General features: G+C 35.1%; 1 protein-coding gene across 2 annotated transcripts in view; it reads right to left on the bottom strand.

The window, feature by feature from the left end:
• Positions 1 to 26,682, bottom strand: part of Csmd3 (CUB and Sushi multiple domains 3) — a 976,611-nt gene that overhangs the window by 692,124 nt on the left and 257,805 nt on the right. The gene's annotated exons all lie outside the window — the stretch shown is intronic.

Below are 26,682 nucleotides of genomic sequence, written 5' to 3'. Positions count from 1 at the left end.
ATACAAATTTAACACACAGATATCAGTATTCATCCTATATAAAAATGACAAATGGCCAAGAAAGAAATCAGGAAAGCAGCACTTTTTCCCATAGCCACCAAAAATATAAAATATTTTGGGGGTAAGTCTAACATGCACATAAAAGGTTTGTGTATAAACCTTTAAGATATTGAAGAAACAAATTGATGAAGACATCAGAAGTTGGAAAGATTTCCCATGTTAATGTATTGGTAAGCTTAATACAGCAAACTACAGATTAAATGCAATTGCCATCAAAATCCCAACACATTTTACAGAACTTGAACAGGCATCTTTCAGCTTCATATGTAGACACAAAAGCTATAAGACAGTGAAAACAACCCTAAATAAAAAAAAAATAAATTAAAAAAAAAAAAAAACAACTGCTGGAGGCAATACTATTCCTCACCTCAAGTTGTGCTATAAAAACTAAATTGGAGCACCTGGCTGAGTTCTTAAGATCCAAATGAGGAGCAGAAGGAGGGAGAAGATGAGCAAGGATGTCAGGACCACAAGGGGTGCACCCACCTACTGTGACAGTGGAACTGATCTAGTGGGAGCTCACCAAGGCCTGCCGGACTGGGACTGAATAAGCATGGGATGAAACCAGACTCTCTGAACGTGGCGGACAATGAAGGCTGATGAGAATCCAAGGACAATGGCACTAGGTTTCAATCCTAATACATGAACTGGCTTTGTGGGAGCCTAGCCTGTTTGGATGCTCACCTTCCTGGTCCTGGATAGAAGTGGGAGGACTTTGGACTTCCTGCAGGGCAGGGAATCTGGACTGCTCTTCATTCTTGAGAGGGAGGGGGAATGGAGTGGGAGGGAGGGGGAGAGGGGTAAGGGAGTGGGGGGAGGGAGCGATGTTTGCGAGGAGGGGGAGGTAATGGGAAACGGGAGGAGGCAGAATTTTTTTTTTTTTGCAACAAATAAAAAAATAAAATAAACAAAAAAAGCTAAATAAAAGCAGCATGGTATTGAAACAGAAACAGACACATTGATCAAAGGTCTTGAATTGAAGATCCAAAACCACACCTGTGGACACCTGAATTTTGACTTAAAAGGAAAGCCAGAAATACACACTGGAAAAAAAAAAGGTGGGGGAGCATCTTCAACAAATGGTGCTGGTCAAATGAAGGAATAGATATAGAGGAATCCAAAAAAAATCATACTTTTCATCTTGCACAAATACCACCACAAAATGAATCAAAGACCTCAGTATAAAATCAAAAAAATGAACTTGACAAAATAAAAATGAAAGGATGATCTTGAGCACACTAGTATGGGAAAATACTTTCTTAACAGAACCGTATTAGCAGAGGTACTAAGATCAACAGTAATTAATAGGGCCTCAGAAAACTGAAGAGCTTCTGTAAGAAAAGAAAACCATCATTTGGATAAAGTGGAAGCCTACACAATGAGGAAGATTTTACTACCTCTACATCCAATAGAGGGTAAATACCTAGAAACATATAAAGAACTCCAAAAAGAAATAGTAAGAAAACAACCCATTTTAAAATTAGAATATCGATCTAAAGAGAGTTCTCAAAAGAGAAAACTCTAATGACTGAGAAACACTTAAGGAAATGTCATAAATTCTAAGTAATTAGGGAAATGCAAATCAAAACTAATTTGAGATATTTTGGACATCCTTCAAAATGACTAGGAACAATGAAACAAATGACTTTTTAAGCTGGAGAGGTTATGAGGTGAAGGGGGTCACTAATCCATTGTTCAGTAAGATTGCAAACTTATGCAGTCAATATGGGTATTTCCATAGCAATTCCACAAAGATAGGAATCGATCTACCTCAGCACACAGTTACACCATTCTAGGGCATATTTCCCAAGGACACGTCATCTTACACAAAGAAACTTGTTCAGCCATGTTCACTGATGTTCTATTCATAATTGTCAGAAATTGGAAACAACCTAGATGTAACAAAATTTGTTATGTTTACAAAATGGAGTATTACTCATTTATTAACAAATGAAATTTACAGGTACATGGATAGAACTTGAAAATATTCATCCTGAGTGATGAATATCCTGAGTGAGGTAGCAGGAATGCAAAATATAAAGATGGCATGTATTTGATTTGCATATTTGTAGGTAATAACAGTTAAGTCAGTGACAACCAAGCTACCATGGGTAGAGCTTCTGAGGTTAGAAATAGAATATAAGACTTGGGGGATTGTTTCCAAGTTCTGGCTATGACAAACAATGCTGCTATGAAAATAGTTGAGCACATGTCCTTGTGGCACAATTGAGCATCTTTTGATATATATCCAAAAGTGGTATTATTGGATCATGAGGAAGGTTGTTTCCTAATTTTCTGAGAAAACACCACACTTTTATCCAAATGGCCTGTACCAGCTTGCGCTCTCACCAACAATGCAGGAGTGTTCCCTTTACCATAAAAGCAATCCAGCATAAGTTGGCACCAGTGTTTTTGAACTTGGCCATTCTTACAAGTGTAAGATGGAATCACAGAGCTGTTTTGATTTGCATTTTTTTGATGACTAAGGATGCTGAGCATTTCCATAAGTGTCTTTCATCCATTTTATATTTCTTTGTTGAGAGTTCTCTGTTTAGGTCTGTAATCCATTTTTTATTGGATTATTTATTCCATTTTTTTTTAGTTCTTTGTATATTTTGGAGATCAGACATCTGTGTGATGTGGAGTTGGTGAAGATCTCCCTTGACCAAAAATGGGTAAGAAAAACGTGGTACATTTACATAATGGAACACTACACAGCAGAAAAAAATAACCACATTTTGAAATTTGCAGGCAAATGGATGAAGCAAAAAAAAAAAAAAACAAAAAAAAACAAAAACAAAAAAAAAAAAACATCATTTTGAGTGAGGGAACCCAGACCAAGAAAGACAATTATCATGTGCACTCACTCATAAATGGTTTTTAAACATAAAGTAGAGAAAACCAACCTACAAATCACAACCCCGTAGAACCTAGACAACAATGAGAACCCTAAGAGAGACATACATGGATCTCATCTACATGGGAAGTAGAAAAAGACAAGATCTCCTGAGTAAATTGGGAGTATGGGGACCATGGGAGAGGTTTGAAGAGGAGGGGAAAGGTAGAGAGGGAAGCAGAGAAAAATGTAGAGCTCAATAAAAATCAATAAAAAGGAGTGGAAAAAGGACTTGGGGGGAGGGAAGAGTCAGTTATATCTTTCAAGGAAAGAGAATAGAATAGAATAGAGATAGTCATGGAATGATGTGGAAAGGCAGGAATGAGGGGATCCGGTGTGGAGGGAGGGAAAAGAGGGAAATAAGGAACGGAATACATTGAGAAACAGCTAAAATGAAAGGCTGTTAGAGAGTTCATTTGGAAACCAAATACAGGAGAAGCTTTCACAGGGGAAACAAACCATTCTCAAAGGTAGGGCTCATGCCCAGCAGTATATGGTCAACCCTAATTAAACTCAAAGGCATCTTTAAAGTTCTGTGCTTCATAATGCTAACACGGGGCATTTTTCTTAACCTCATGAGTCCTTTCCATTTCTTAAGTCTCCCTGGGCTAGTTTATTGTTGCCTTTGTGCCTTTGTGTGTTTCTTATACTTTTTCTTATTAGTTACTTTGTCTTATTTTCATTTGTTTGGCTTTGATTTATCTTATTGTATGAAATTAATAATTCTTAGATGCCTGTTGATTTTTACAATGAGAGACAGAAAGGGTGTGATTCTAGGTAAAAGGAGAGGTGGGGAGTGTTGCAAGGAGGGCTGCTTATTAGTTCCTGGATGCTTAGCCCTGAAATAACCACACAGAAACTCTATTTATTAAATCACTGCTTTTCCCAATAGCTCTAGCTACTTATTGGCTAACTCTTACATATTAATTTAACCCATTTCTATTAACCTGTGCATCAGCCACGAGGTCGTGGCCTACCAGCATGGTTTCGGCATGTCTGTCTCCAACTGCTCCATGGCTTCTCCCTGACTCTGCCTCCTTTCTCCCCACATTCAGGTTATTTTTCTCCGACTAGCTCTGTTCTGCCCTGCTATAGGTCCAAAAAGTTTCTTTATTCAGTAATGGGAATCACAACACACAGAGAGAAATGCCACATCAAGGGAGAAATTTTGTAAAGTTAGGGGAGGGGAATCCATGATTATCTGTATGAAAAATGAAAAAGACTATTTTAAATGAGATAAAAGTAACAATAAGAAGAGGAAAAATGACAATTTAATGTAACAAAAAAAGCTTCCTGTATCTGTGCATGCTGAAGCATTAGCTGTTGAAGCCAAAACAAAAACCAAAGAAACAGTTTCTTATCCAGGCCTATTGTCAGGCTGATCTCACTGTCAGACTGACTACAGTTGGAAACATTTAGAAGATACATGTCTGCAAGTGTTAATGGCATCTCCACAGAGGTTTACCTGAAGAACAAGTATGCTCCTAAATGAAGTTAGCATCACCCAGTGGGCTGGTGGCTTGAACTAAATTTTGAGGAAGAAAAATGAGAAGGCAGAGAAAAACCAGTTCTCATCTCTCTCGGTTCCTTCACTACAGACAAAATGCAATCAGTTACTTCATAATTCAGCTACCATGACTTTTCCATCATAATAGACAAAGCCTTCTCAACTATTAGCCAAATAAACACAGCTCCACATGAGTTCCTTTTGCTCAGATATTTTGCTCCCTTGACAAGAAATAACTGCTATAATGCCTTGTACCTGATTGTAGATACTATATAACTTATTCAGGTATTTCCAATTGAGCTGTACTAGGACATGTCAAAATCAAACTTTTGTTGTTCTCTCTCCAACTATGTTTTTCAACACCTAATTAAGACCATATAACACAGAAGCATAATACACATGAATCATTGAATCCTATGTTCTTCTCAGTATCAACTGGCTCAATACAATTCAAGGTATGCACTGCCGTCTAAAATGCTTCCCAATTAGTTTATTTTCTCAATTGTGCTTCCATCAGCGAAATCCCCTTTGTATCATCTACATCTTTCACCAGTCAATTGATGACTCTGGTAAACACTCCTACAAACTGCTTTCCAATATATAGCTGGAGCATTTTTTAAAAGAAAATATGAACCACCATCTCACTTAGCATCTCAATTTGAATGAAACTTGGACTCTTTATTGATGCTCTACAAACACTGGGAGCTCTGGGATTTGCCCACTGTACAACTTCATCACACCTGGGCAATTCTTCCTCCACTGCTCTATAGCCACTCTGACATTTTATGACTACTGCCAAGCCTTTGGACCTATTCTTTATTAAGTATTCAATGTCTACCCTCTAGATAATTAATCTCAGGTTCAGCTTTCAGTGAGATATTCTCCACATGGTTCCTGGGGAGAATTCCTTATTTGAAAAAGATATCCATTCTGCACATTATTTTATATATTCCAAATTAATGATTCATTCTGCTGCTTTTAGGAATTTATTTTGTAGAGAACTATAGTGATTAAAATACTAGAATTCAGTAAAAGATGCACTCTCTGAAGAGTAACAAACTTCTTTAAACTCCTCTTATTATGTTTTTGAAAAACTATAGAAAGTCATGATTTTCTTTTTTTGTTTATTGCTTGTTTTAACTGGTATATCACTTTGTTCTTCAGACTAAATTTCTTGCTTTTATTTTTCAAGACAAGCTTTCTCAGAGTAGCACTGGTGGTTCTAGAATTCATTTTGTAGACTATGGTGTTCTTGACAGGCATGTGCCACAGTGCTTAGCTATTCTTTATAGTAAACATTCAAGCATCCAAAACTATGGTGTACATTACAACATGGCCTGTTGTTTCAATATTTTCAGTTGGACTTAAACATAATATCTGTGATTTAAACATGAGAACTATGAAGATGTGACTTCATGCTAAAATATTAAAACTTTATTGGTCTCTGGGGTTGCTGTTTTTTTTTCTCCAGTATATAAAGAAAAAGTTAAAGCTATCATAAAGTGATCATACAGAGGAATGTTGAAAAGAGTCCTTGAATGATGTTCATATTTATCTAATAATGAGATTTTTTATTAAAAACTCAGGTATGCTTATATTTCAGTAATGTGAAAACATACATATCCAATAACTGAATCTAGAGATGCTGTGTTGAGAATAAGAATATAATTTTTGTATTGCAACTCCTACAGACAAACGGTCCCATAGGCACTTTATATGTTTTAATTAAAACTATTTCATAAATAGAGAGAAGAAATTTCCCCAGTGACACCTGTAACCCAACATTTCCCCAAATCTTTGCTTATTTTAAAATGCTGAAATTATAATTTTCTCTATGAATAATTTTTATTAAAATTTCAGTTTTACACACTTAAACAATTGTACACATTACATTAAATTGTAAACATATATTTGAGAGTATAGAGGTATCCACCATAGTCAGTGATTACTTATGATTAACGACCAACAGTTCACAGTACAGCTAGCATGGCAGAGGTAACCGGTAGTACAGCCATGCCAAAATTAGTAATTTTTTTCAAGAAATTATGTGTACAACATTACTGCTCCACAATAGATATCAAAGACTCTGCTCATGACTACCTAAAGACACTGGCGATGGTTAGAATCAAAACACTTGTAAAATGACATGAACTGTGTTCAAATATTCATCTCTCTAGGCATCTCAGAGTAATTTGGATGATTTTCTTCTGTTAGATTTAGGTTACATAATCCCAAAGATATATTTCATTCACCACATGAAACAAAGCCTCTTATATTTGTGTTTTCAGATACAAGTCAACACCTGGAAGATGAAAAGTACAGCTCTATGCCTAGTATTCTCAGCCTTTCTTCGGAGATGTCTCTTAAAAGTGTCCTGGTAATTGGCACCCTCCAATGTTTGCCTGCTCCTCCATTGTCCTCTACCCACTCATTTTCTCTCTTAGGCTTTAGACACTGTGTTTGAGGCAGAGTAACAAATGCTAACACATAAATCAGAATTTTTTATTCCTGATTTTTTCCTTACTGCTTACAGAAAGAAAAAAAAACCCTTTTATTTAAAACTACCTTGTGTCTATAATACCGTAAATAAGCTGAAACTAATACTGAATATAAATTAATTTCCTATATGCCATGTGTTTCAGAAATAAGAAATACATTGTAATTACTATCAGTGGTTTTTAAATACAATTACATCTGGTGGTATCAATACAGAAAAGACAGGGATTCATGGATGGAGATGTAAACTTTGCTGCTGGTTATTATTGGGAATATCCATGCAAATTAAGTTTGAACTGCACAGAAGAGAATAAATAACGGAATCTAAGCTCAAGACAGTGGCAAGGACAGCACCTTTTCCTTTTAATAACATAGGCGAGTTAATCAAGGGTAATTAGCTTAGCAGTACGTAAGGAGCAGTTCAGGGCTTTGATATCATGCCAGGGTCTGTGAGGAATACTACAGAACTGTGGGTCTTTGAAACCCGGGAATATAGACCTGAACTTACTTAATTAGTGACAAAAAACCAGCAGAGATGAAAGCAGCAAAACAGGAGGCTTTTTCTTCCTGCCTTATGCTGTCTTTCTCATTGTGTTCAGTTTTCTGATAAGCTACAGTGCTCATGTGTTTAATCAGAAGTATTCTACATTTAAAATATGTTAAATGATTTAAAGAAACATTTTAAGTATAACAGATAAGGAGTAGGTATAGTAACACACTACAAAGTCTGTGGATCTACTTAAGACTACCAGATGTCAATCGAAAAGCATGAAACTCTATGCCTCAACTCCACAAGCTGATGTTTGAGAAATATCAAGCGAAGCCTCTCCACATGCTATAGAAAAAAAAAAAAAAAGAGTAATTGCCCTGTCATTGCAAAGGGATAATAATATCCTTGGAAAATGGTCCATGTACACTATGTTCCTTTTTTGTACAATTATTTCCTCCAGTCAGTGTGATCTGACTTTAAGTAGAAGCACTATCCTGAGATCTAGCTGAAACCTAATGTTACAAGACAGTTGGAGATTTAGATCTAATTTTCGGCAGGTTCTTAGCTGACTTTCTAGAGCATACTCACTTCTTTCCCCTAAGGCCTATCAGTGTGAAATTCACTTGATGGGTTTTATCAGGTCTTGTTGAATCATGCATTTCTCTGTCCTTATTGCTGTTCAGGATTTCATGCTCATTGACTTGTCTTTTAGTCTTGCATACTTTGTAGAAAAATAATCTCTGTTGCTTCAAAGACTATGTTACTTGGCTATCGGCTTCTCTGTTAAATGGAATTCACTATGAGAACTAGAGGATGTGCAACTCATATTCCATAAGGCTACCCAAGGTAATTCGTTGAATATAACAATTCTATGGCTTTACAAATTCATTTCTATGCCAGACTAAGTGCAATGACCTGAATAATTAACTGGAATAAAAAAATGATATCAACTAGTAAGCACTTATCTTTTCCTAGTTTATTGTTGACAGGAAAGATATATTCAGAGATTTTACTTTACATGCTTTTCTAATAAACTTTTCACCATAAAGTTATTTTGATTTTCAACTGGATCAGATCTATATGTAATTGAGATTTGACTGTTTAAAATCCAAACTTTATTCTTCTAAAATTATATATGCATGATTTACAATGAAATAATTTTACTAAATATAATTAAGGTAAATCACAACTTAAGCAACAGTGAGTTAAAGATGATAAGACTATTCTGTGAATAATACAATAAAACAGCTATACCATTTTATTTTATATGCAAACATGTAGCAACATACTCATCCACTTATTTTCTGATAAGATGCAAGATGTTCTCTTTGAAATAAACTCAACTATTTCAATTATAATTATTTTATTATTTCTTCTTTATATACAACCAATGCTTCTGTTTTTGAAATTCCAACTAATTCCATAATGAATAACACAACCCCAGAGCTTAAAATTCTTCTTTAATATTTCAATTGCATTTATGCTCAATTTTATATTATTTCTATTATTATTCATATTATATTTAAGGAAATATGCACATAATAAGAACTTTGGGTGATCCTTTAATTTTTCTTTATCCTTCAGATGATTAGCTTAAGCCAAGCATACTTATAGTTCTTATTTATCAGTATTGCATTAATTTCCATATATGCATAAAACACTGAATCCAACAGGCATAAATCTTCAGACTACTACTCACTAAATATGAAATAATAGTACATAAAACAAAATTATTCAAAAGTTACAGTGAGTAGTAATGACTGAAAGAGCTTGTTTTACTAAGAAAATTTCTCAATATGTTTTACCACAATAGAAAAGTAACCCTTAATCCAGAAGGTTGATTAGGTTAGATGTTTCTGAAAGGTAGTTTTTATTCTATTTAATGGTTAATATAACTAAAGTTGTTATTTTCTGTAGAAAATGTAGATATATACATGTCTACGAAGCAGAAGGCATCAATAATAATGCCCCATATTGCTTTTCATCCCTACTGCTACAGATCATGAAAATGGACATATTGATGAAATGTAGTTTGCTGTGAAAATATTGGATACTTAGTACATAAAGAACTCTTTTCATTTACAAAAATATATGTGTGACTGCTGACCAAGATACATAAAGAAAATAATAAAAAATAGTAATGATATCTTGAAATATGCAGGCAAATCGATTTTTCTAGAAAAAAACATATTGAGTGAGATAACTCAGAATCAGAAAGACAAGTATAAGATTTACTCACACATAATTGACTTTTAGTCATAAAGCAAAAAAAAAAAATCAGTCTACAGTCCAAAAACCAAGCGAACCTAAATAACAAAGAGGACCCTAAGAGAGACATACATGGATCTATATAGGAAGGAAGAAAAGACAAGATCTCCTGAAAATTTGAGATCATGGGAGAAGGTAGAAGAGGAAAGGGGACAGAGAGAGAGGAGAGAACAAAAATGTATTGTGCAATAAAAACAAGAAAAAAAGATGTTTTTATAAAAATACAGACAAATGGAATAAAGTGCATTTTTTTGATTTTACAAAAAAAAAGACAGTGGGCAATTAAGAATAAGTGTACTTAATATAGTTTAATTTTTCTAAAAGATTTTAAAAGGTTTTCAAATTTTCTTTAAAGCATTTTACATTTGAATATTTCCTTTGTTTCACTGCTGAAAGTTATAGCAAGGGAAGGCTAGAAAACAGAAAACTTTGTTATCTGTAGTGATGCAATTGCTATTTAGGCTTGCGGTCTTGGATATTTAAGCATCTCAGTTTCTGTTGTTTATGCTCTTTTCAACTAACACTGAAGCATGTCTCAACTTCATAAAATTTGCAAGGACACTATATGATTCAGAATGTATAATGATCCATTCTGTCTATTTAAGAGACAAGCCATGCCCACTCCCTCCCCCGTTTGCTGAGGCAGGCAGATCTTCCATCCTGATTGCAGCCTGACTCCTTTCTTCTTTCTGTCTCCCTCTGGAAGAGGCAGCTTCTATCTCTCCTCCCTCCCTCTTTCTCTCTCTCTTTCTCTCTCTCTCTTTTTCTGCCTCTCTGTTCTTTTCTTCTCCCTATTCCTCTTCCTTAACCCACTAAATAAACATCCAACCTCACTCGACATGGCGTGCCTATCCATCTGGCTCTCCCAGCCATGGCATATTTCCCTGCCCAAGACTAGCCACCTACGGGGGACCTGCAGTGTGGTCTTGTGGTGTTCCCATCTATCTGTCTCTCCTTGTGGACTGTGCAGCCACTTGAGAACTGTGCCAGTCCCTGCCTAAGACTGGCTGCTCTTGGGACCCACTGCCTGCCACAACATGGCCTGCTTCCACTGCATGGGGACCTGCAGTGTTTCAGCCGCTGCAGCCGCCAGGGATCCTGCAGCATTTTTAATTAATCTATTTTATAATGGATAGTGAAATTACAATAAAACTAACATGCTCAATATTTAATATCTGATTGGTTGACTGCTGTATTAAACTTATTCTTAATTTGTTCATGAAATTGTATCTCCATCTACGTTCAACTCACTATGTACACATATGTTTTTTCTTTGAAAACTAAATATCTGACCCAAAAAGTAAGTGCATTGTTCAAGTGCCCCATCTTATCAATTAGGTTGTCACCTGTTATTCTCAATAAGTCAGTTTACAAACCATTGTGGCAGCATCTCATTCTGTGCTTGCTGAAAATGCAACTACACACCAAACACTTTTTCCATTCAGCTTGTTCAGCTGAAGGTATAATACTTAGTTTTAATGAAACTTATATTTATAGATATTTAATTAAAGTGGATAATGATAAAGATTATCTTATATTGCATCTATTTCTCATATGTTAAATTAAATGTGTGATAGAAATTGCTAAACTTTACAGTATGTTAAATAAATTTTAACACTTGGAATTAAATTTGTAAGTAATATTATCCATTGTAGTTATAATGACAAATGACTCATTGAATCATTATATTTTATATTATTCTGATCATTTCTTATAATACCACATATATAGTTTACAATCTCAGAAATTCTTTAGTATCTCAGGCAATTACCTAACCCATAAGAAGACTTTAAGCTGTTGGATTAAATTTAATATCCATAAATCCATGAAAGGATCAGGATTAATCAATAAATCAACCAAAGCCAATGAAGAATCTACTGTGTTTCCTTCATAAAAGTGCCCTCATGATATCAAGCACACACAATATCTGTGATAATTAATCAGCATCTGTTCTTATCCCTGATTCTTACTGAAAAAACAAATTAGTCAATGAAGAAAATTGATCTATTTAGAGGTCTCCAGTGAAATCATGGGCTACCAAACTAAAGAAACAGAGGATGTGGCTACATAATCTACTCTTGGTTGGTTCAAATTTCCATACAGGGTAAGAAGCGAGAAAAAAAAAAGTTTTCCTTTTTAATCCTGATATGCTTCTCTGGTATAGGTCAGTTAGGTAATGTGATCGTTACCATTTAGATGAATTTGAATGATTTTGAAATATCTATATTATAAATCACCTTGGATTACATTAATCCAAGATTGATATTTGCTCTTTTGGAATTAACAAGAAATACAAATTCTAGTATTGGTTACCTGTTTGAACTCTGAATGCCCACCTAGGGAGATAAACGCTGTGGAAAATGGTAATGGAAATATTTTAGCATTTTTGTATGTATTTCCTGTAAGGATACAATATGTCAATAAAGATCCAGACTATGTGGAGTCACTAATCAGTCTAAGAGAACTCTAAAATTCTACTATGTTGCTATCACTGGGAAACTCCTTGCTTGTCACTGATAAGCAGCAAAGGAGAAAGGAAGCCTCTTTTAAACTGATGCAGAAAAGAACAGGGACCATAACCCTGCCATCATAGAGCAGGGAGGGTCTCGAAAAGAATCACTAAGGATTTATAGACAATTGGCAGTTTCTGTGGGAGAGATTTACTTGCTTTCAGTAGGGTAGGTACCCAAAAGTTGTCCACTTTTCCTTAAGTAACTCCAATTAAACTCACTGGATAGAATGAAAAACTGATGCAGATAAGGAAGGCGTTCCAAAATAGATTTGGAAGTGAGTGTTTCAGTATGGCATTGAGTTAAGTGCCTTTTACAGTTAAGTGACTTTTGCAGGTAAGTGAATTAAGTGCCTTTTATAGTTTCCATTTAATCAAGTTGAAAGCTGCTATGGTCCTTTAATTTGTTAAAGTGGAGAAACCTTAGACAAGTCAGCTGACCTCTTCATAAACACACAGTGGAACATGGGGAAAAAAAGAGTTTCAACAAATGTCTGCCAGTTTTCCAAATTCAATTACTTTTTATGAAAAAGGCTCCATAGCAAATATTATTCAGAAGCCAAATAATATTAACAGTATTAATACTGATCAAAATATGATTCATAAGTGGCCTTAGTCAGCTTATACATTCAGATGTTTTAATTATATAAATTTTCTTAAACCAAAAGGCTAATTTTAATTAAAATCTATGCATTATATTTGTATTTTAGTGAAGCTATAGCTAATTAAGAGACAAATAAGGCTACGCAATATTTATAATAAATTGTGATATTAATGTTTAAGTTGATGTTTATATTTACAAATAATAAACATTTATATGTATAAATAACAATTCCTAAATGAGTGTCTGTATATGCACATCCAGAAATGTTTGACTGTGCATGTGATTTTACACTGTTCTATATGAGCAGAGAATGCTAGATCATGAAATTTTGTAGAAATTTTCCCCATGGCAACTTAGAAGTAGTTAAAGTATTCGAAGATATATGTTTATGCTCCTGAAAAATTTTAATTTAGCAAACCTTTTTATATTTTAAAAGATATTGAGAACTAACTTTAGACTTATCAAAAATATCTGGATGCAGCTTAAATAATAAATAAAACTGCAAGGGATAGGCAACTAATTGGAGGGTGAAACCATTCCAATCCCAAAGGGTAAAAGTGCCAGCCAAAGAATTCAACCCTGGTTCTGGACTAATAACTTTCATTTGTGTTAAAGCTTGGTAAGGCAACCCAGTATGGGCAATAGTTTCCCAAAAGCCAATTGATGGGTTAGGGACAGGCCCTGATCCCAGTGCTAGGAGTCTTACAAATAGACCAAGCTAAACAACTGTCACACATATGTAGAGGGCCTCAGTCAGTCTCATGCTTTCTTCCTAGCTGTCTGTCCAGAATGTGTCAGCTCCTATAGCCAAGATTAACAACCTGACTCTTAAACCAGAGCCAAGGGAACACACTTTGAACCTGGAAACAGAGCCATTTAAAGAAACATACACAAGCCCCAAAACTAGTGCTGAGAAGCAAAAGAAGGCCAAGGAAAGAAACACAGTTTAGCACTGAAGCCAACTAAACACATAGTCAACCATTTCATGAGCAGGAAAACCAACCAAACCCTGAGCATGAATTCTAGCACTCTGGCCCTGAACCCAGAACCAGTGAAAAAAACACATCTGGGATCTGAAATCTAAGTCACTGAAAAAAAAAAAAAATAGCCCTGAACCCAGAACCAAAGGAACACACCCTGACTCTGAAACCAGAGCCAAAGAGACATACTTTGGCCATAAAAACAGAGCCAGTTAAAGAAGTACATCTTAGAAGTGAAAATATATCCAAAAAACTAAAAAGGATCAGTGAAAGAAGCACAGTTGGGCCCTGATACCAGAGCAAACTTTGTCCCTGACTAACTAAACCAACCAATCAGTGAGAAAGAAAACTAACCAATTCCTGAACAGAAAAATTCCCTGGAAAAACCTTACCCCTAAGAAGCCTTATATAAACCCCTCTGCCAGTATAGTTCCTGGCTGACTTTCCCACCCTGGCTGAGGAAACCACTCTCCTGGACTCCTGCATCCAAAATAAATCTTCGCTGACAAGGAGCAAAAGAACGTTTGCTGAGACTTTTCCTTCTAGGGCCTGAGTAGAAAAACCAGAAGAAACAGTTATATCTTCTGGGAAAATCACTTAGAAGTGAAGCAGAAAAATCAAATTTTCAGAGGAAAATTTGACATTTCTTCAGGGATTTCCCTTTTAGCAGAAGAAAACAGAAGAAGTAACATCTTGGGCCAGAGCTAAGAACAGAATAAGAAACAGACAGCTCTAGGTTCTGTCTATGACAGGTAATGCTGTTATGAACATAGTTGAGCATATATTTTTGTGGTATTAATGATCATCCTTTGGGTATATATCCAAAAGTGGTATTGCTGGGTCTTGAGGTATGTTGTTTCCTAATTTTCTTTCAAATCGCCATACTGATATCCAAAGTGGTTGTACCAGTTTGCACTCCAACCAGCAATGGAGGGGTATTCCTGTTACTTTACATTTTCTCCAGCATAAGTTGTCATCAATATATTTGATTTTGGTCATTCTTACAGGTGTAATATGAAATCTCAGAATTGTTTTGATTTGCATTTCTCTGATGGCTAAGGATGTTGAGATCTTTACCCCGTTTTTTTATTGGATTGTTTGTTCTTTTGATGACCAATTTTTTAAGTTCTTTGTATATTTTTAAGATCAGCCCTCTGTCTGATATGGGGTTGGTGAAGATCTTTTCCATTCTGTAGGCTGGCATTTTGTCTTGTTGATCATGTCCTTTGTTTTACAGAAACTTCCCAGTTTCAGGAGGTCTCATTTATTAATTTTGTGTCTCAGTTTCTGTCCTATTGGAGTTATATTTAGGAATTTTTATCCTGTGCCAATACATTCATGTGTACTTCCCAATTTCTCTTCTATGAGGTTAAGTGTGGTTAGTTTAATGTTAAAGTATTTGAACCTGGAAACAACCTAAATTTCCCTCAACTGAAGAATGGATAAGAAAAATGTGGCACATTTACACAGCAGAAAAAATAATGACATCTTGATATTTGTGAATAAATGGATAGATCTAGAAAACATCAAATTGAGTGAGGTAACCCAAAACCAGAAAGATGAATATAATATGTACTCGCTCATAAGTGACTTTTAGATATAAAACAAAGAAAAACCAGCCTACAATTCACAATCCCAGAGAACCTAGACAAGAACAAGGACCCAAAGAAAAACATACATTGATCTAGTGTACATGGGAAGTAGAAAAAGACAATATCTCCTGAGTAAATTGGGAGCAAGTGGATAATGGAAGAGGGTAAAAAGGAGGCTAGAGAAAGGAAGGGGAAGAAAAGAAAAATAGATTGTTCAATAAAAAAACTCAAAACAGAAAAGACACAAAAAAAAGTGTCCTTAACCATAAAAAAACAATAGATACCTCTGCTAGGACATTCCCGAAAAAGCAATAGACCAGAGCTCTGCTGTACCAGCTCTATCTAGGAGAAGAAGGATTGCTACATCCTGGAAGGAAACTCTCCTCCATTGCACCCCAGTCAGGTATAGTTCGAGTTCCTGACCATCCAGGATACCTTTTGCTTCATAGAAGCCCTATTGCAGCTCCAGCCTCCAGAGCTGTCCTATTGTAGAACTAACCTCCAGAAATGTCCTTTTGCAACTCCAGTATCCCAACAAGTCAGGATACCTTTCCCTCCAGAGCTATCCTATTGCAGTTCCAGCCTCCAGAGCTTTCTCTTTACAATACTAGGCATAGCCTGTCTTCCCAACATGTCAGGATATCTTTTTTTTTTTTTTTTGTGGAGTTGAAACACTTGCAGATACTGCAGTCATTATGAAAAGAGTATTCTTAATCATAGGTAAACATGGTGAATACTGAGCTTGTAATGCAAAGGTATAGGTGTGCAAGGCAAATTACACAACAGGCTTTAAGGCAATACTTTAAGGCAATACTTTAATTTTAAAAAAGAACGATTATGAAAATGATATATTAATAATGATAAAAACACTTCTCAAGAAATTAGTAAATCATTTGCATATAATTTAATTTTCAGAAAAATGAATGTCTATAGCAATATAACTTGAATTATAGAGATAGTTTGTAATCAACATATCTAGAAAGTAGATGCATAATATTTTTCTTTCAGTGAAACATTTGGGTAAACACATTTACATATAAAAATAAAATTCTGGTATATGTGTTTATCTGAAATGTGTATGTATGTGTGTGTGCAGATATGAATGTGTCACAGAGAGGGTGTATAAAGTTAAGAGGACAACTTTTTGGATTCCATTCCTCCTTCTACATTTACTTCAGAACTAATATCAGTAGATTTACATAACAAATTGCATATGCATATTTGTGTTTGTATAAGTATATATGTACGTATATATATATGGAAGTGTATATGTATATGTGTCTATGTTGAAAAATTACTGAGTCATCTACAAATTCATAAATGATCTTTAGAAAACTGACAAGGTATTATTACCTAAAACTTATAAATAAGAATCTGAGAGTAGTTCAAAGAATAGAAAATATCTGAGTTGCAGGAGAGGGAAGATTATCTTGTGCCTGAGATGAGTTATTGATGAAGTGAGGGTTTTCACTTACTGTTTGAGTGATTTTTTTTAATTCTTCAAAAAGTCATTACTGCATTTTTAGCTGCAAGAATACTCAATCATTGACAAATTGACTAAGACTATTCAGACAAAACAAAAGCTCAGAAATTCAGTGGTCTGTAGTTTATATGATACAGTATACAATTTTGGTTTTAGTGTCAAGAAAACAAAACTTACAAATTGTTCAGACATAAATGTTTTAGATAAGAAGACTAATGTAATCAGGTAAACATCTGTAGCCATCAACCTATACTTAAGTAACAGTAATAAGTTTTTGACAAAATTTGGTTAAGTCATGTTAGTTAATCTGACAAGAAGATTAAGAATTGTTCTTTGCAAAGTTATGAAATTTATCTAGCTTAAATCTTGACATATATAGTGGATCCTAGCTGAACACACCTTAACAAAGACTAAAGTAAACTGGATACTAAATTATTTTAAGTTTACAGAAAGTTTGTAAACAGAAGAAAGCTTTTAGTGGCCTAACTTTCAAAAACTATGACATAGGATGTAAGGTGTCAAATGAAGGAACCACTTAATAGTCTAACTCAGCTGCAATGCCAGCAATTGTAGCAATGGCCAGCATGTAACTATATCCATGAATATGAAATAGTGGCATTCCCATCCTGCTGGGCCCTAACAGCTGTTGGATTGGACTCAACATCCATGCAATCCTGGAAATTATGCCTGGTCCTTTTAGAAACCTGTCCAACTACCTGGAACTAGTGCCATCAAGAATCTTAGAAGAGAGTTTACTACCATCCCTATTCTAAACCAACTTAATGATTAAATGCTTTTCAAAATGTATCCGTATACCCAAAGGTAACTGTAGCTCTTACTGCCCATCCAAGTAGCTTCTCTTTACAGCAAGAAAGAATCCATCACAGAAAGCCATATCTAGGCACAATCAGAGATCAACAGCTCATGTGCAGGGCAGCCCCAATAACTACATCTACAGCACAATTTCTGTGCCAAAAACTCAGGGAACACCATGGAAAATGAGGAAAAAGATTATACGAGTCAAATATATAGGATTGTGTCTCCTAAAAAGGACACTACACCCATATTACCTCTACAAATGATCGTCCATACAAGACATAAATAGTGACAATACAAATAGATCTGCTTAAATAGAATGGGGGAAATTTCAGTGGGTACCAGCCCTAGGCAAAATTTATTGGCCTTAATAACTGCCTAGAGAGACAGAACAGAGAGAGGAGATAGAGACCCTTGCTCAGGTGTGAGGCTCCTAATAGACTGTCCAATGCATAGTGGCAAAGCTTGAAATCCTAAGTATAAAAGCCACACTCAAGCAGACTCAATAGGATGGTGAGTGTGCGTGTGTGCATGTTTGTGTGTATGTGTGCAAAATGTCTCTTTTTCACAATGTTAACCACCAGAGAAAAATACTAGGAGGGATGTGATACATTCATTTTTTAAGCTAGTTAATTTGGTTCTTTTTCTTGAAGATAATAAATGTCATGAGAGAAATCTCCCAGGGAGTTTCCCTAAAATCACTGGGACAGCATTCTGCTCCAGTGGCTTAAATATGCCATGGTGGGATGAAATATAATTACACATTCCTGGCACCTAATTGACTAGAAGGCATTACTTTTATTACTGCTCAGTGAAGTGTTCCAATGTTCTATAACAAACTATTCTATAGAATCATGAATTGAGGAAAATGATATGAAAAATATTAAGCTATATTCTATACAACAACCGGTATGGCAGTAGAGTAGTTAAAAATGGTAGCTGAATTTTTGGTAAGTACAATAATTTATAGCTGAAGTCCAATAATTCTTAATGTGAACCATGAGTGTTAAAACTATCAAAGGGCAGTTGGATAATGCCAAAACCTAAAATAACAGCAAGCACAATGAAGTTGCTTAAACGCAATAAGGATGTAAAGTGAGCACATAGGAAAAACATTATAGACTCTCATATTCTCATACAGTGGACTTTGCCATACTAATTTTAGAATTTCTGAAACTTCAGTAAGGAAAAGGTAAGTTTTTCAAACCAGTACAGTAGAGAATGACAGGATTATAATTCAATAAAAGATATTTTCTCCTGGCATTTTAACCTATTACAGAATTAACAAGACCAGGAACAAAACACTGGTGAAGTAATTAATAACAATCTTTTGTTTACTTTGCAATATATTCCTAAACATTTTGCATTTTTGTTTGACTTCTTTTATATTTCTTGTAATCCATAATGATGATTTTTCCTCTATTTATCATCTTTTGGCCATGAAAGATAGATAAATTCACCTATATTAATAATTTGAAAAAACATTAGCTCACATACATGTGTCTATCATATATATTATCCATGTATATTATATAGACAGCTATGTTTTACATACATTTATATATGTGTGTGTAATATTTACAAATTTGTACTGGATTAATTACAACAATGCCACAAAAAGTAGCTGAAATAACTAAAATTCATTGTTCCAATACTAAACGCTAGAAAACACAGGTGTCTCCAGATTTACCTTCTTCTACAGACTATGAGGAACAACTTCATGGTTTCTGGTAACTTGATGTAAATCTATGGTATTCTTGGGCATGCAAAGATGTCACCACATCCTCTCTTATAGTGTCCCAGATGTGTTGGAATAGGGCCCAAGCTAATGATATCAAATTAACATGACATTCTTCAGGGACTCTCCTCACCAATAAAGCCTCCTCCACAGGCACTTCAGCACTGAAAGCTTTTGGAGACAATTATCTCCATAGATACTTTCGTACTTAATGGGACTATCCATTATATACTTTGTGCGCTCTGAGTTGAGATTTAGTATGTACATTTGGGCATAGCACATCACTGATGTTCAATAATTTTGCACAAAAGAAATATTCATAGTTGTGTCAGATCCAGAGTGGTCCCATCTTTCAACCTCACAAGGGTAATTATATGCCCTTTCAAGCCTATAAAGCAGTTTTTCATAGTTCCTATCCTTATTTATGGAGCATATATAAATGTTAAAATTATTCCAACCAGCATTTTTGCGTGCCCCTTTATACATCAGCCACAGTCTTCTTCACAACACTTTGTTATTAAATAACAAATATTTGAAGCCTCTTTGATTTCCAGAACTTGATTACTGTGCCCTTAAATATCCTGAAAAACTTTAATTAATTATGTTTTTTCCAAATTCTTTCTGTAAAAAAGTGACTGCTAATAATCTTTCTAGTTTTTTTTTAATAAGGGAAAACAAAATCCCAAAATCCTAAGAATTATTATTTTAATCTCATTATCAATGTTTTTCAACCAGATAAGGTAAATGTGAATAAGAAATAAAGCAACTTAAGGTCTGAAGCAAAAAAAAAAAGAATAAAATTATGCCCAATAATGTATACAATTTAACACCAAAAAAGGTACTTCAGTTAGTATATGATTGGCTAGATAATCAGACTCAGTTTTTGTTCTTTTGTTATACTCATATTCTAAAATTGCATGCGGTATAGTATTTTCCCTTCAATACACAACTAAAAAAAAGAGAACACAGAAGACAAATGCTTCATATACAAACTGCACACTCTCCTGGAAAAAATTCAAAGGTTAATTTTGCTGTTTCTTAATTCTCAACACAAAATATGTTAATTCTGAACTATAAACTAGGCTATTCTAAGGTTTCAGGCACGTGAGAGTTTAGAATAATTTAAACATTGGGAATTTCTATAACATCATCATGAAGAAAATGAATATTTTAGAGTAAGGTCACCTTATGGGTTTCTACTCTGCATTTTTGAAACAGCATACCCTACTCTATTTCAGTGTCTACTCAATTCCAGTAGAATTTATTATAGTAAAAGTGCTCTACTTGTTTTATATAATGTGAAATCAAACCAAAATCTCCATCTCTGTCTCTCTTTCTATCTCTCTGTCTGTCAGTTGTATGCCTCTCTCTTTCTGTGTGTGTGTGTGTGTGTGTGTGTGTATGTGAGTGTGTGTGTGCGTGTGTGTGTGTGTGCGTGTGTGTGTGTGCGTGTGTGTGTGTATGTGTGTGTGTGTGTGTGTGTGTATGTATGTATGTATGTATGTGTTTTTTATGTGAGTTTAGGTGTTTTTGACAATGTGGGTTCATATGGAAGCCAGTAATTCTCGTCAGGATTGTTTTCCTCAGTTGATACCCACCTTGCATCTTTTTTTCTTTTCTTCTTTTTTTCTTTCTTTTCTTTTTTTTCTTTCTTTCTTTCTTTCTTTTGTTTTTTTTTTTTTGATAGGCCTTCTCACTGAACTTATAGAATACAGATTTGTGTCTAGACTGGTTGATCAGTGACACTATAAGGTAAACATTTTCTGTCCTTCAGTGACCTTAATTAAATGATGTAGCCTTGTGGGTGGAGAACCCCCTCAGTGGTTAAGAGCACATTTAAATCTTCTGCAGAGTACTTGGGTTCTGTTTTAGTACCCAAACTAGGCAGATGACTACTCTGTAACTCCACATTTAGAGTATGTCACTCTCTCTTTGAACCTCTACAGACACTTATAAAGGAGCACATACACACTCTGGTGCACAACACACATACATAAATATTACAATAAAATATAAGTAAATAAAATTTTGAAACAGGTAATATAGCTATAACTGGCTTTCACTTAAGAGTTGAAGCTCTAAACTTACGTTCTCTCACTCACCCACAAAGCAGTTTATCCACTGACCTCCTCAACAGAACCAGTATTTATTTTTGAAAGTTACTTTAAAAAAACTAAACATTCATAGTTTCTTTTCTAGAAACTATGAATTTCTTGAATTGCTAAGATTTTATCTAACTTTGAAAGACAGAACTTTTATTAAAACTAGACAAAAGGGGTATGGCTGTATAAATTTCAGAAGTAGCACCTGCATAACGGTGTGACTGTTCAAAAATATGGTAGCGAGGTGCAGTAGTGCTTCTTACCACTTTTTCTTTTCTTTAGCATAATGGACACTGACTTCCTGGTCTCTGGCAGTTAGGTAGGTTGATATAAGTAGTTATCACCAAACACTAAGCGTGTAGGACATGTACCACTTTCAAACTACGGTCTGACAAGTGTCTTTATGACCCCCATTCTCCTGCTCCTGCTTGCCTGAGTTAAAGCATTGTGTTGCACTTGTACATACAAAACAGCAATAGACAAAGTCCCGAGCCACTGCTGGCAAGGTAATAGCCAGAGAGGAGCTGATTTTTAAACAGACTTTAACTCTCTGAGAATCAACCATTCTCTAATTAAACTATTGAAATAATCAGTATAATTCCATTTCCTCGGCCCTACTTGGTATGTGATGATGGCTGTCATTCTCATCCTTGCAACAAGAGGAGTAGTAGCCTTCTGGTACCAATATCACAGTTTAAGCAGGAAGATGGGGATCTTAATATCACGACTATATCTTAGATGAATCCATCTAATTCTAGAAGAACAGATTCATTCCTGTCACAGAAAACTTTTTCAGAAAGCTTGAGGCCCAGGAGGTCGCAGTCCCTAAAGCAGTAGTTCTCAGTCTTCCTATATGCATATCAATATAAATATATATCTGTATAGATACAAAAGTATACACAGAGAAAAACACACACACACCATAGCTAGAGTTCGCATATGAGAGAATAATTATAGGTATGGTCTTTCTGTCTTTGGATCTATGTACTTTTCCCATAAAGTTCAATTTCTTTAATATATATATGTATAGATAGATAGAATTATGGTGTATTATCATTATCCATTCATCTGTTAATGGGCATCTGGGTTGGCAACTTCACTCTTGATTTCATGATTTCCATACCTTTACCTATCTTTTGTGTCCTGGTATCTGCTGACATATTCAGTCTTCTTGAATGTTTTTCTTCTCAAGTTTCAATAAAATTGTATGCCTAGCTGAGATGTTGACAGGCAACTGCTGTGGGAGAAGCCTTAAGCAGTCATCTGTCTTCAGTGTGGAAGCCACCAGGAAAAAGCCCAAGCCCCATTGAGTAAAAGAAAGGAAAAAAGTTTCCTGAGAAAATCTGAGGAATATTTTTTTTTCAGTCTGCTTTCAAACACTTTTGTTTCAGAGACTAGAAGATCCCTCAAGCTGGATTGATGGCTCGGCAGGAAGAAGCACCTGTTGCTTTATCAGAAGACATGGATTTGGTTCCAGCACCCACGTACACAGCCAACTAAAACTCCAGCTCTAGGAGATCTGATGACCTCTTCTGACCTCTAAGAGCAACAGACATGTATGTAATGCATACACATACATGCAGTCAAATATTTCTACTTATAAAATAAATTTAAAAAAATTAAGACAGTAAGATCCTCCAAAAAGGAACCAAATCCCTTCCATAAAAAGGGATAAATTGTTGCAGATAGTGTTTCTGCTATCTTCCTTTTGTCTTTTCCTAGAAGCAGTTCTACATGTTCTCCTTCCACTGTTTCCATTGTCTTTTTAAATGTTGTGACTGTACATGACAGTGTCTGACATGTAGGAGATACATATAAAAGTGTGACTCATTCTTTAAGATATTATTGATTGGCATTTTATTTTGCATCCTTCAAAATGTAACTTAAAGATGTATACAGAATGAGAGGCTCAGAGAGAGAGAGAGAGAGAGAGAGAGAGAGAGAGATATTTCCTTGGACCTGTCATCGCTTTTCTCTTTTCATACATTAAGCAACACTTTATCCTCACCGATACTCTCTACGAAATTGCAATGCATTATTAATTCCACCTTCTTAAGCAAGTTGCCTGTAATTATAATTGTCTTTCTAAAAAAGAAAAGGCAACAGCTGCACCTACTCTGAAAATGGATCCTTGGAGAATGTAATTAAGTTATTTCAATTTGGAAACTGAATATTTTCAAGAGGTATGGGTTGTATAACCTTAAGGCAGACCTTTCCGCCAGATTCAATAGTATGCCATTTGAGGAAACCTAGATAACTAGACAATTAGAATGTACATTTTTGCATTTTCTAATCAGAACCTAAGTATAGGATTATGTTACATAATCTTACATACTATTGTAGGAACATTTGGTAGACAGCAGAGCTAAGGAAGCTGAAGCCATATGTTTACTCCCGATGTGATACTCCATGTAGTTTTATTTACTTTGTTCTGTGGTCACGGATTTTCCACTGTAACTTCCAAAAAATATTGAGTAACTGTTTCCTAAGTCACATTAATTTAAAAAGAAAGCACTATGAATGTATTCTCTCTATATAAAGATTAATTCTCATGATGTAAAACTATTTCCTATAAATCATGCTTTTATATGCATGAACAGAATTATTTTGTGATTCAGAACTATGTCTAGGGGAGCTAAATCTTAAATATTGCTTATTATTATGTTTAGATACTTTCAGAAGCATGTTAAAACAGGCTTTTGAAATTTATTATTGCTTGTTTAATATATTTTTATTGGATAGTGGCCTATATTTTTCTGATTAAAAATGAAGGAAAAGAAGTTTCATGTGTGTGGGATAGATCAAACTAGTTAGTAGAGGACAAGAGAAACATTTCCTAAGTGGTTAATTAGCATATACATGCACAGAATTTAGCAAAAATCTTATCCACTCTGTTAGAAAACAAAAAGACAGACATTTTCACTGTCACAGTTACTATTTGGGAACTTTCTGAAAGTCATAGAAAAGTTGTCCTCTCCAGAAAATGAGCTTTTAAGCTCTGCAAGGTAACCTAGTCTACAATCATTTACATGAGAACACTTCCATAGAATCTGCAGCAGCAAATCAAATTACTGATAAATCAAGTACCTTGATGTCTGTTGCTACTCATTTCAAAGAAAAATGAAATTAGGTGAGGACTGAAAAATAATTTATTTATGATTTACCTGGATGAAATCATTGCACACTGTATGATACCAATAGGTAGGCATGCTAACAGAATGGGGAAAGGTCATGAGGTTTTAACCCAAGACAACAACAGACGACTAAGGAATGCTGAGAGTTCAAGAAACAATTTCCCCCAGGGAAGATCACACCAACTGAATATCCAAAAAGCATACATTCAAGTAACATTTAGGATTACATATGTAATTTTAAAGAAAGGAGACATAAATTTTCAAAAGAGCAATGAGTGTGAGAAGTGCATAGGAGTAATTTGAGGAAGAAAGAGGAAGGTGAATTTATGTAATTATGATATCAAAAAATAAACCTGAAAATATATTTTAAAATGAGCTGAACAAAGACAACAGGAGACATGCTCAAGCGGAAGGGGGAAATGTAAAGCCTCAGATCTATAGGCACCTAAGAAATGCAGACAGTGGGAAAGAGTCTTCCTCAGGAAAAACACATCAATTGCTTATCTCATAACAAATTCAGTGCTGAAAACAAGCATACAAGTAAGACTATACAAGCTGAGCAGGTTATATTTAGAAATATCTATGAATATATATATATACATAAGTTTATATAAATACAGAAAAAGGAGGCAATATATTGGAATGACACCAGGAAATATTATATTAGAAGGCTTGGATTCAGGAGAGGAAAATGAAAAACATTCCAATCACAACATAATAAAAATATTAAAATAAAAGAAGCAATTAAAACAATAAATATATCCAATTCGTGTAGATAGAATTGACAAAAAACGTTGTCAATATTAATGGAATAATAGCTTCTATTAAGGTAATACAGTTTTTGAGAGGACAATATAGGTGATAAAATATAAAAATTAATCATAATCTGGTTTATACACCACAATTAAAGTCCATAACTAGATTTCCTGGATTGGAGACAGACAATTATATACAATCAATTGAATTCTTAGAAGAAAGGAAGACAATTTGGCTACCCTTATGTGACCCAGAGAAGTCTTAAGACACTTGAGAACCAAGAATGTTGCTAAATGTAAAATATAAAATATTTTCACTCTTACATCAGGAATAGGATGATAGAACACCATCATAAATGACAGTGGTAGAACATTAAGAGCTGTAATTACAGAGAGATTGACTCTGGGAAAGTAAGGTCAAGAAGTTAAAAAACAAAAATAAAACACGAATGGAATATAGGGGAGATAGCACTGTTGAAATTAAAAAAAAAAAAAAGCTGTCCTCACATGGAGGGTTATTTTTTTTAAGAGAAAGCAAATGTAAACAGAGGAACGAGGGGGGAGGCTGGTCTCTGGAGACAGGAGCAGCAGAAGAGAAGAGAGAGGCACACAATACAGTGAGTGAGTGAGAGAGAGAGAGAAAGAAAGAGGCCCTTTTAAAGGAAAGTAGTGAATGTGCCCAGGAGTTGCTCTTAGTGGCTACAGCTGAGGACGTAGCCTGTCAGAACCCCAAGGGCAGGTGTATGGCAAAGTAAGCAAAACACATGCTACTCAAGTCTGAGAATATAAATTCTATTTTTATTATTGTTATTTTACTACTTAAAAATACCAATCCAAATTCCCACTCCCTCCACATTCCTTCCCACTCCACCCCCTCCAATCCAAAAAGAGGGCAATACACTCCACCCTGTGTAAAGTCCAAGCCCTTCCCACTACATCTAGATTGAGCAAAGAGAATAGGATCACAAGAAACCCGTACATGCAGTAGAGACAAATTTCAGTGTCACTATCAGTGGCCCCTCAGTCTGCCCCAACTGTCAGCCACATTCAGAGGGACTTGTTTGTTCCCATGCTCTTTCACTCCCAGTCCAGGTGGAGTTGCTGAGCTCTCACTAGCTCAGGCAAACTGCCTCAGTGGATGAACCCCTCATGGTCTTGAATTCCTTGCTCATACTCTCACACCTTCCACTCTTCAACTGAAGAATGGATAAAGAAAGTGTGGCACATCTACACATTATAGTACTACTCAGCG

Source organism: Microtus oregoni, unplaced genomic scaffold, assembly GCF_018167655.1.
Source record: "Microtus oregoni isolate MIOR12 unplaced genomic scaffold, Mior012 000053F_ref0000044, whole genome shotgun sequence".
In the NCBI taxonomy this organism is placed as follows: Eukaryota; Metazoa; Chordata; class Mammalia; order Rodentia; family Cricetidae; genus Microtus; species Microtus oregoni.
The sequence above is the reverse complement of the archived record's forward strand: the minus strand, read 5'-3'. Positions and strand labels throughout refer to the sequence as shown.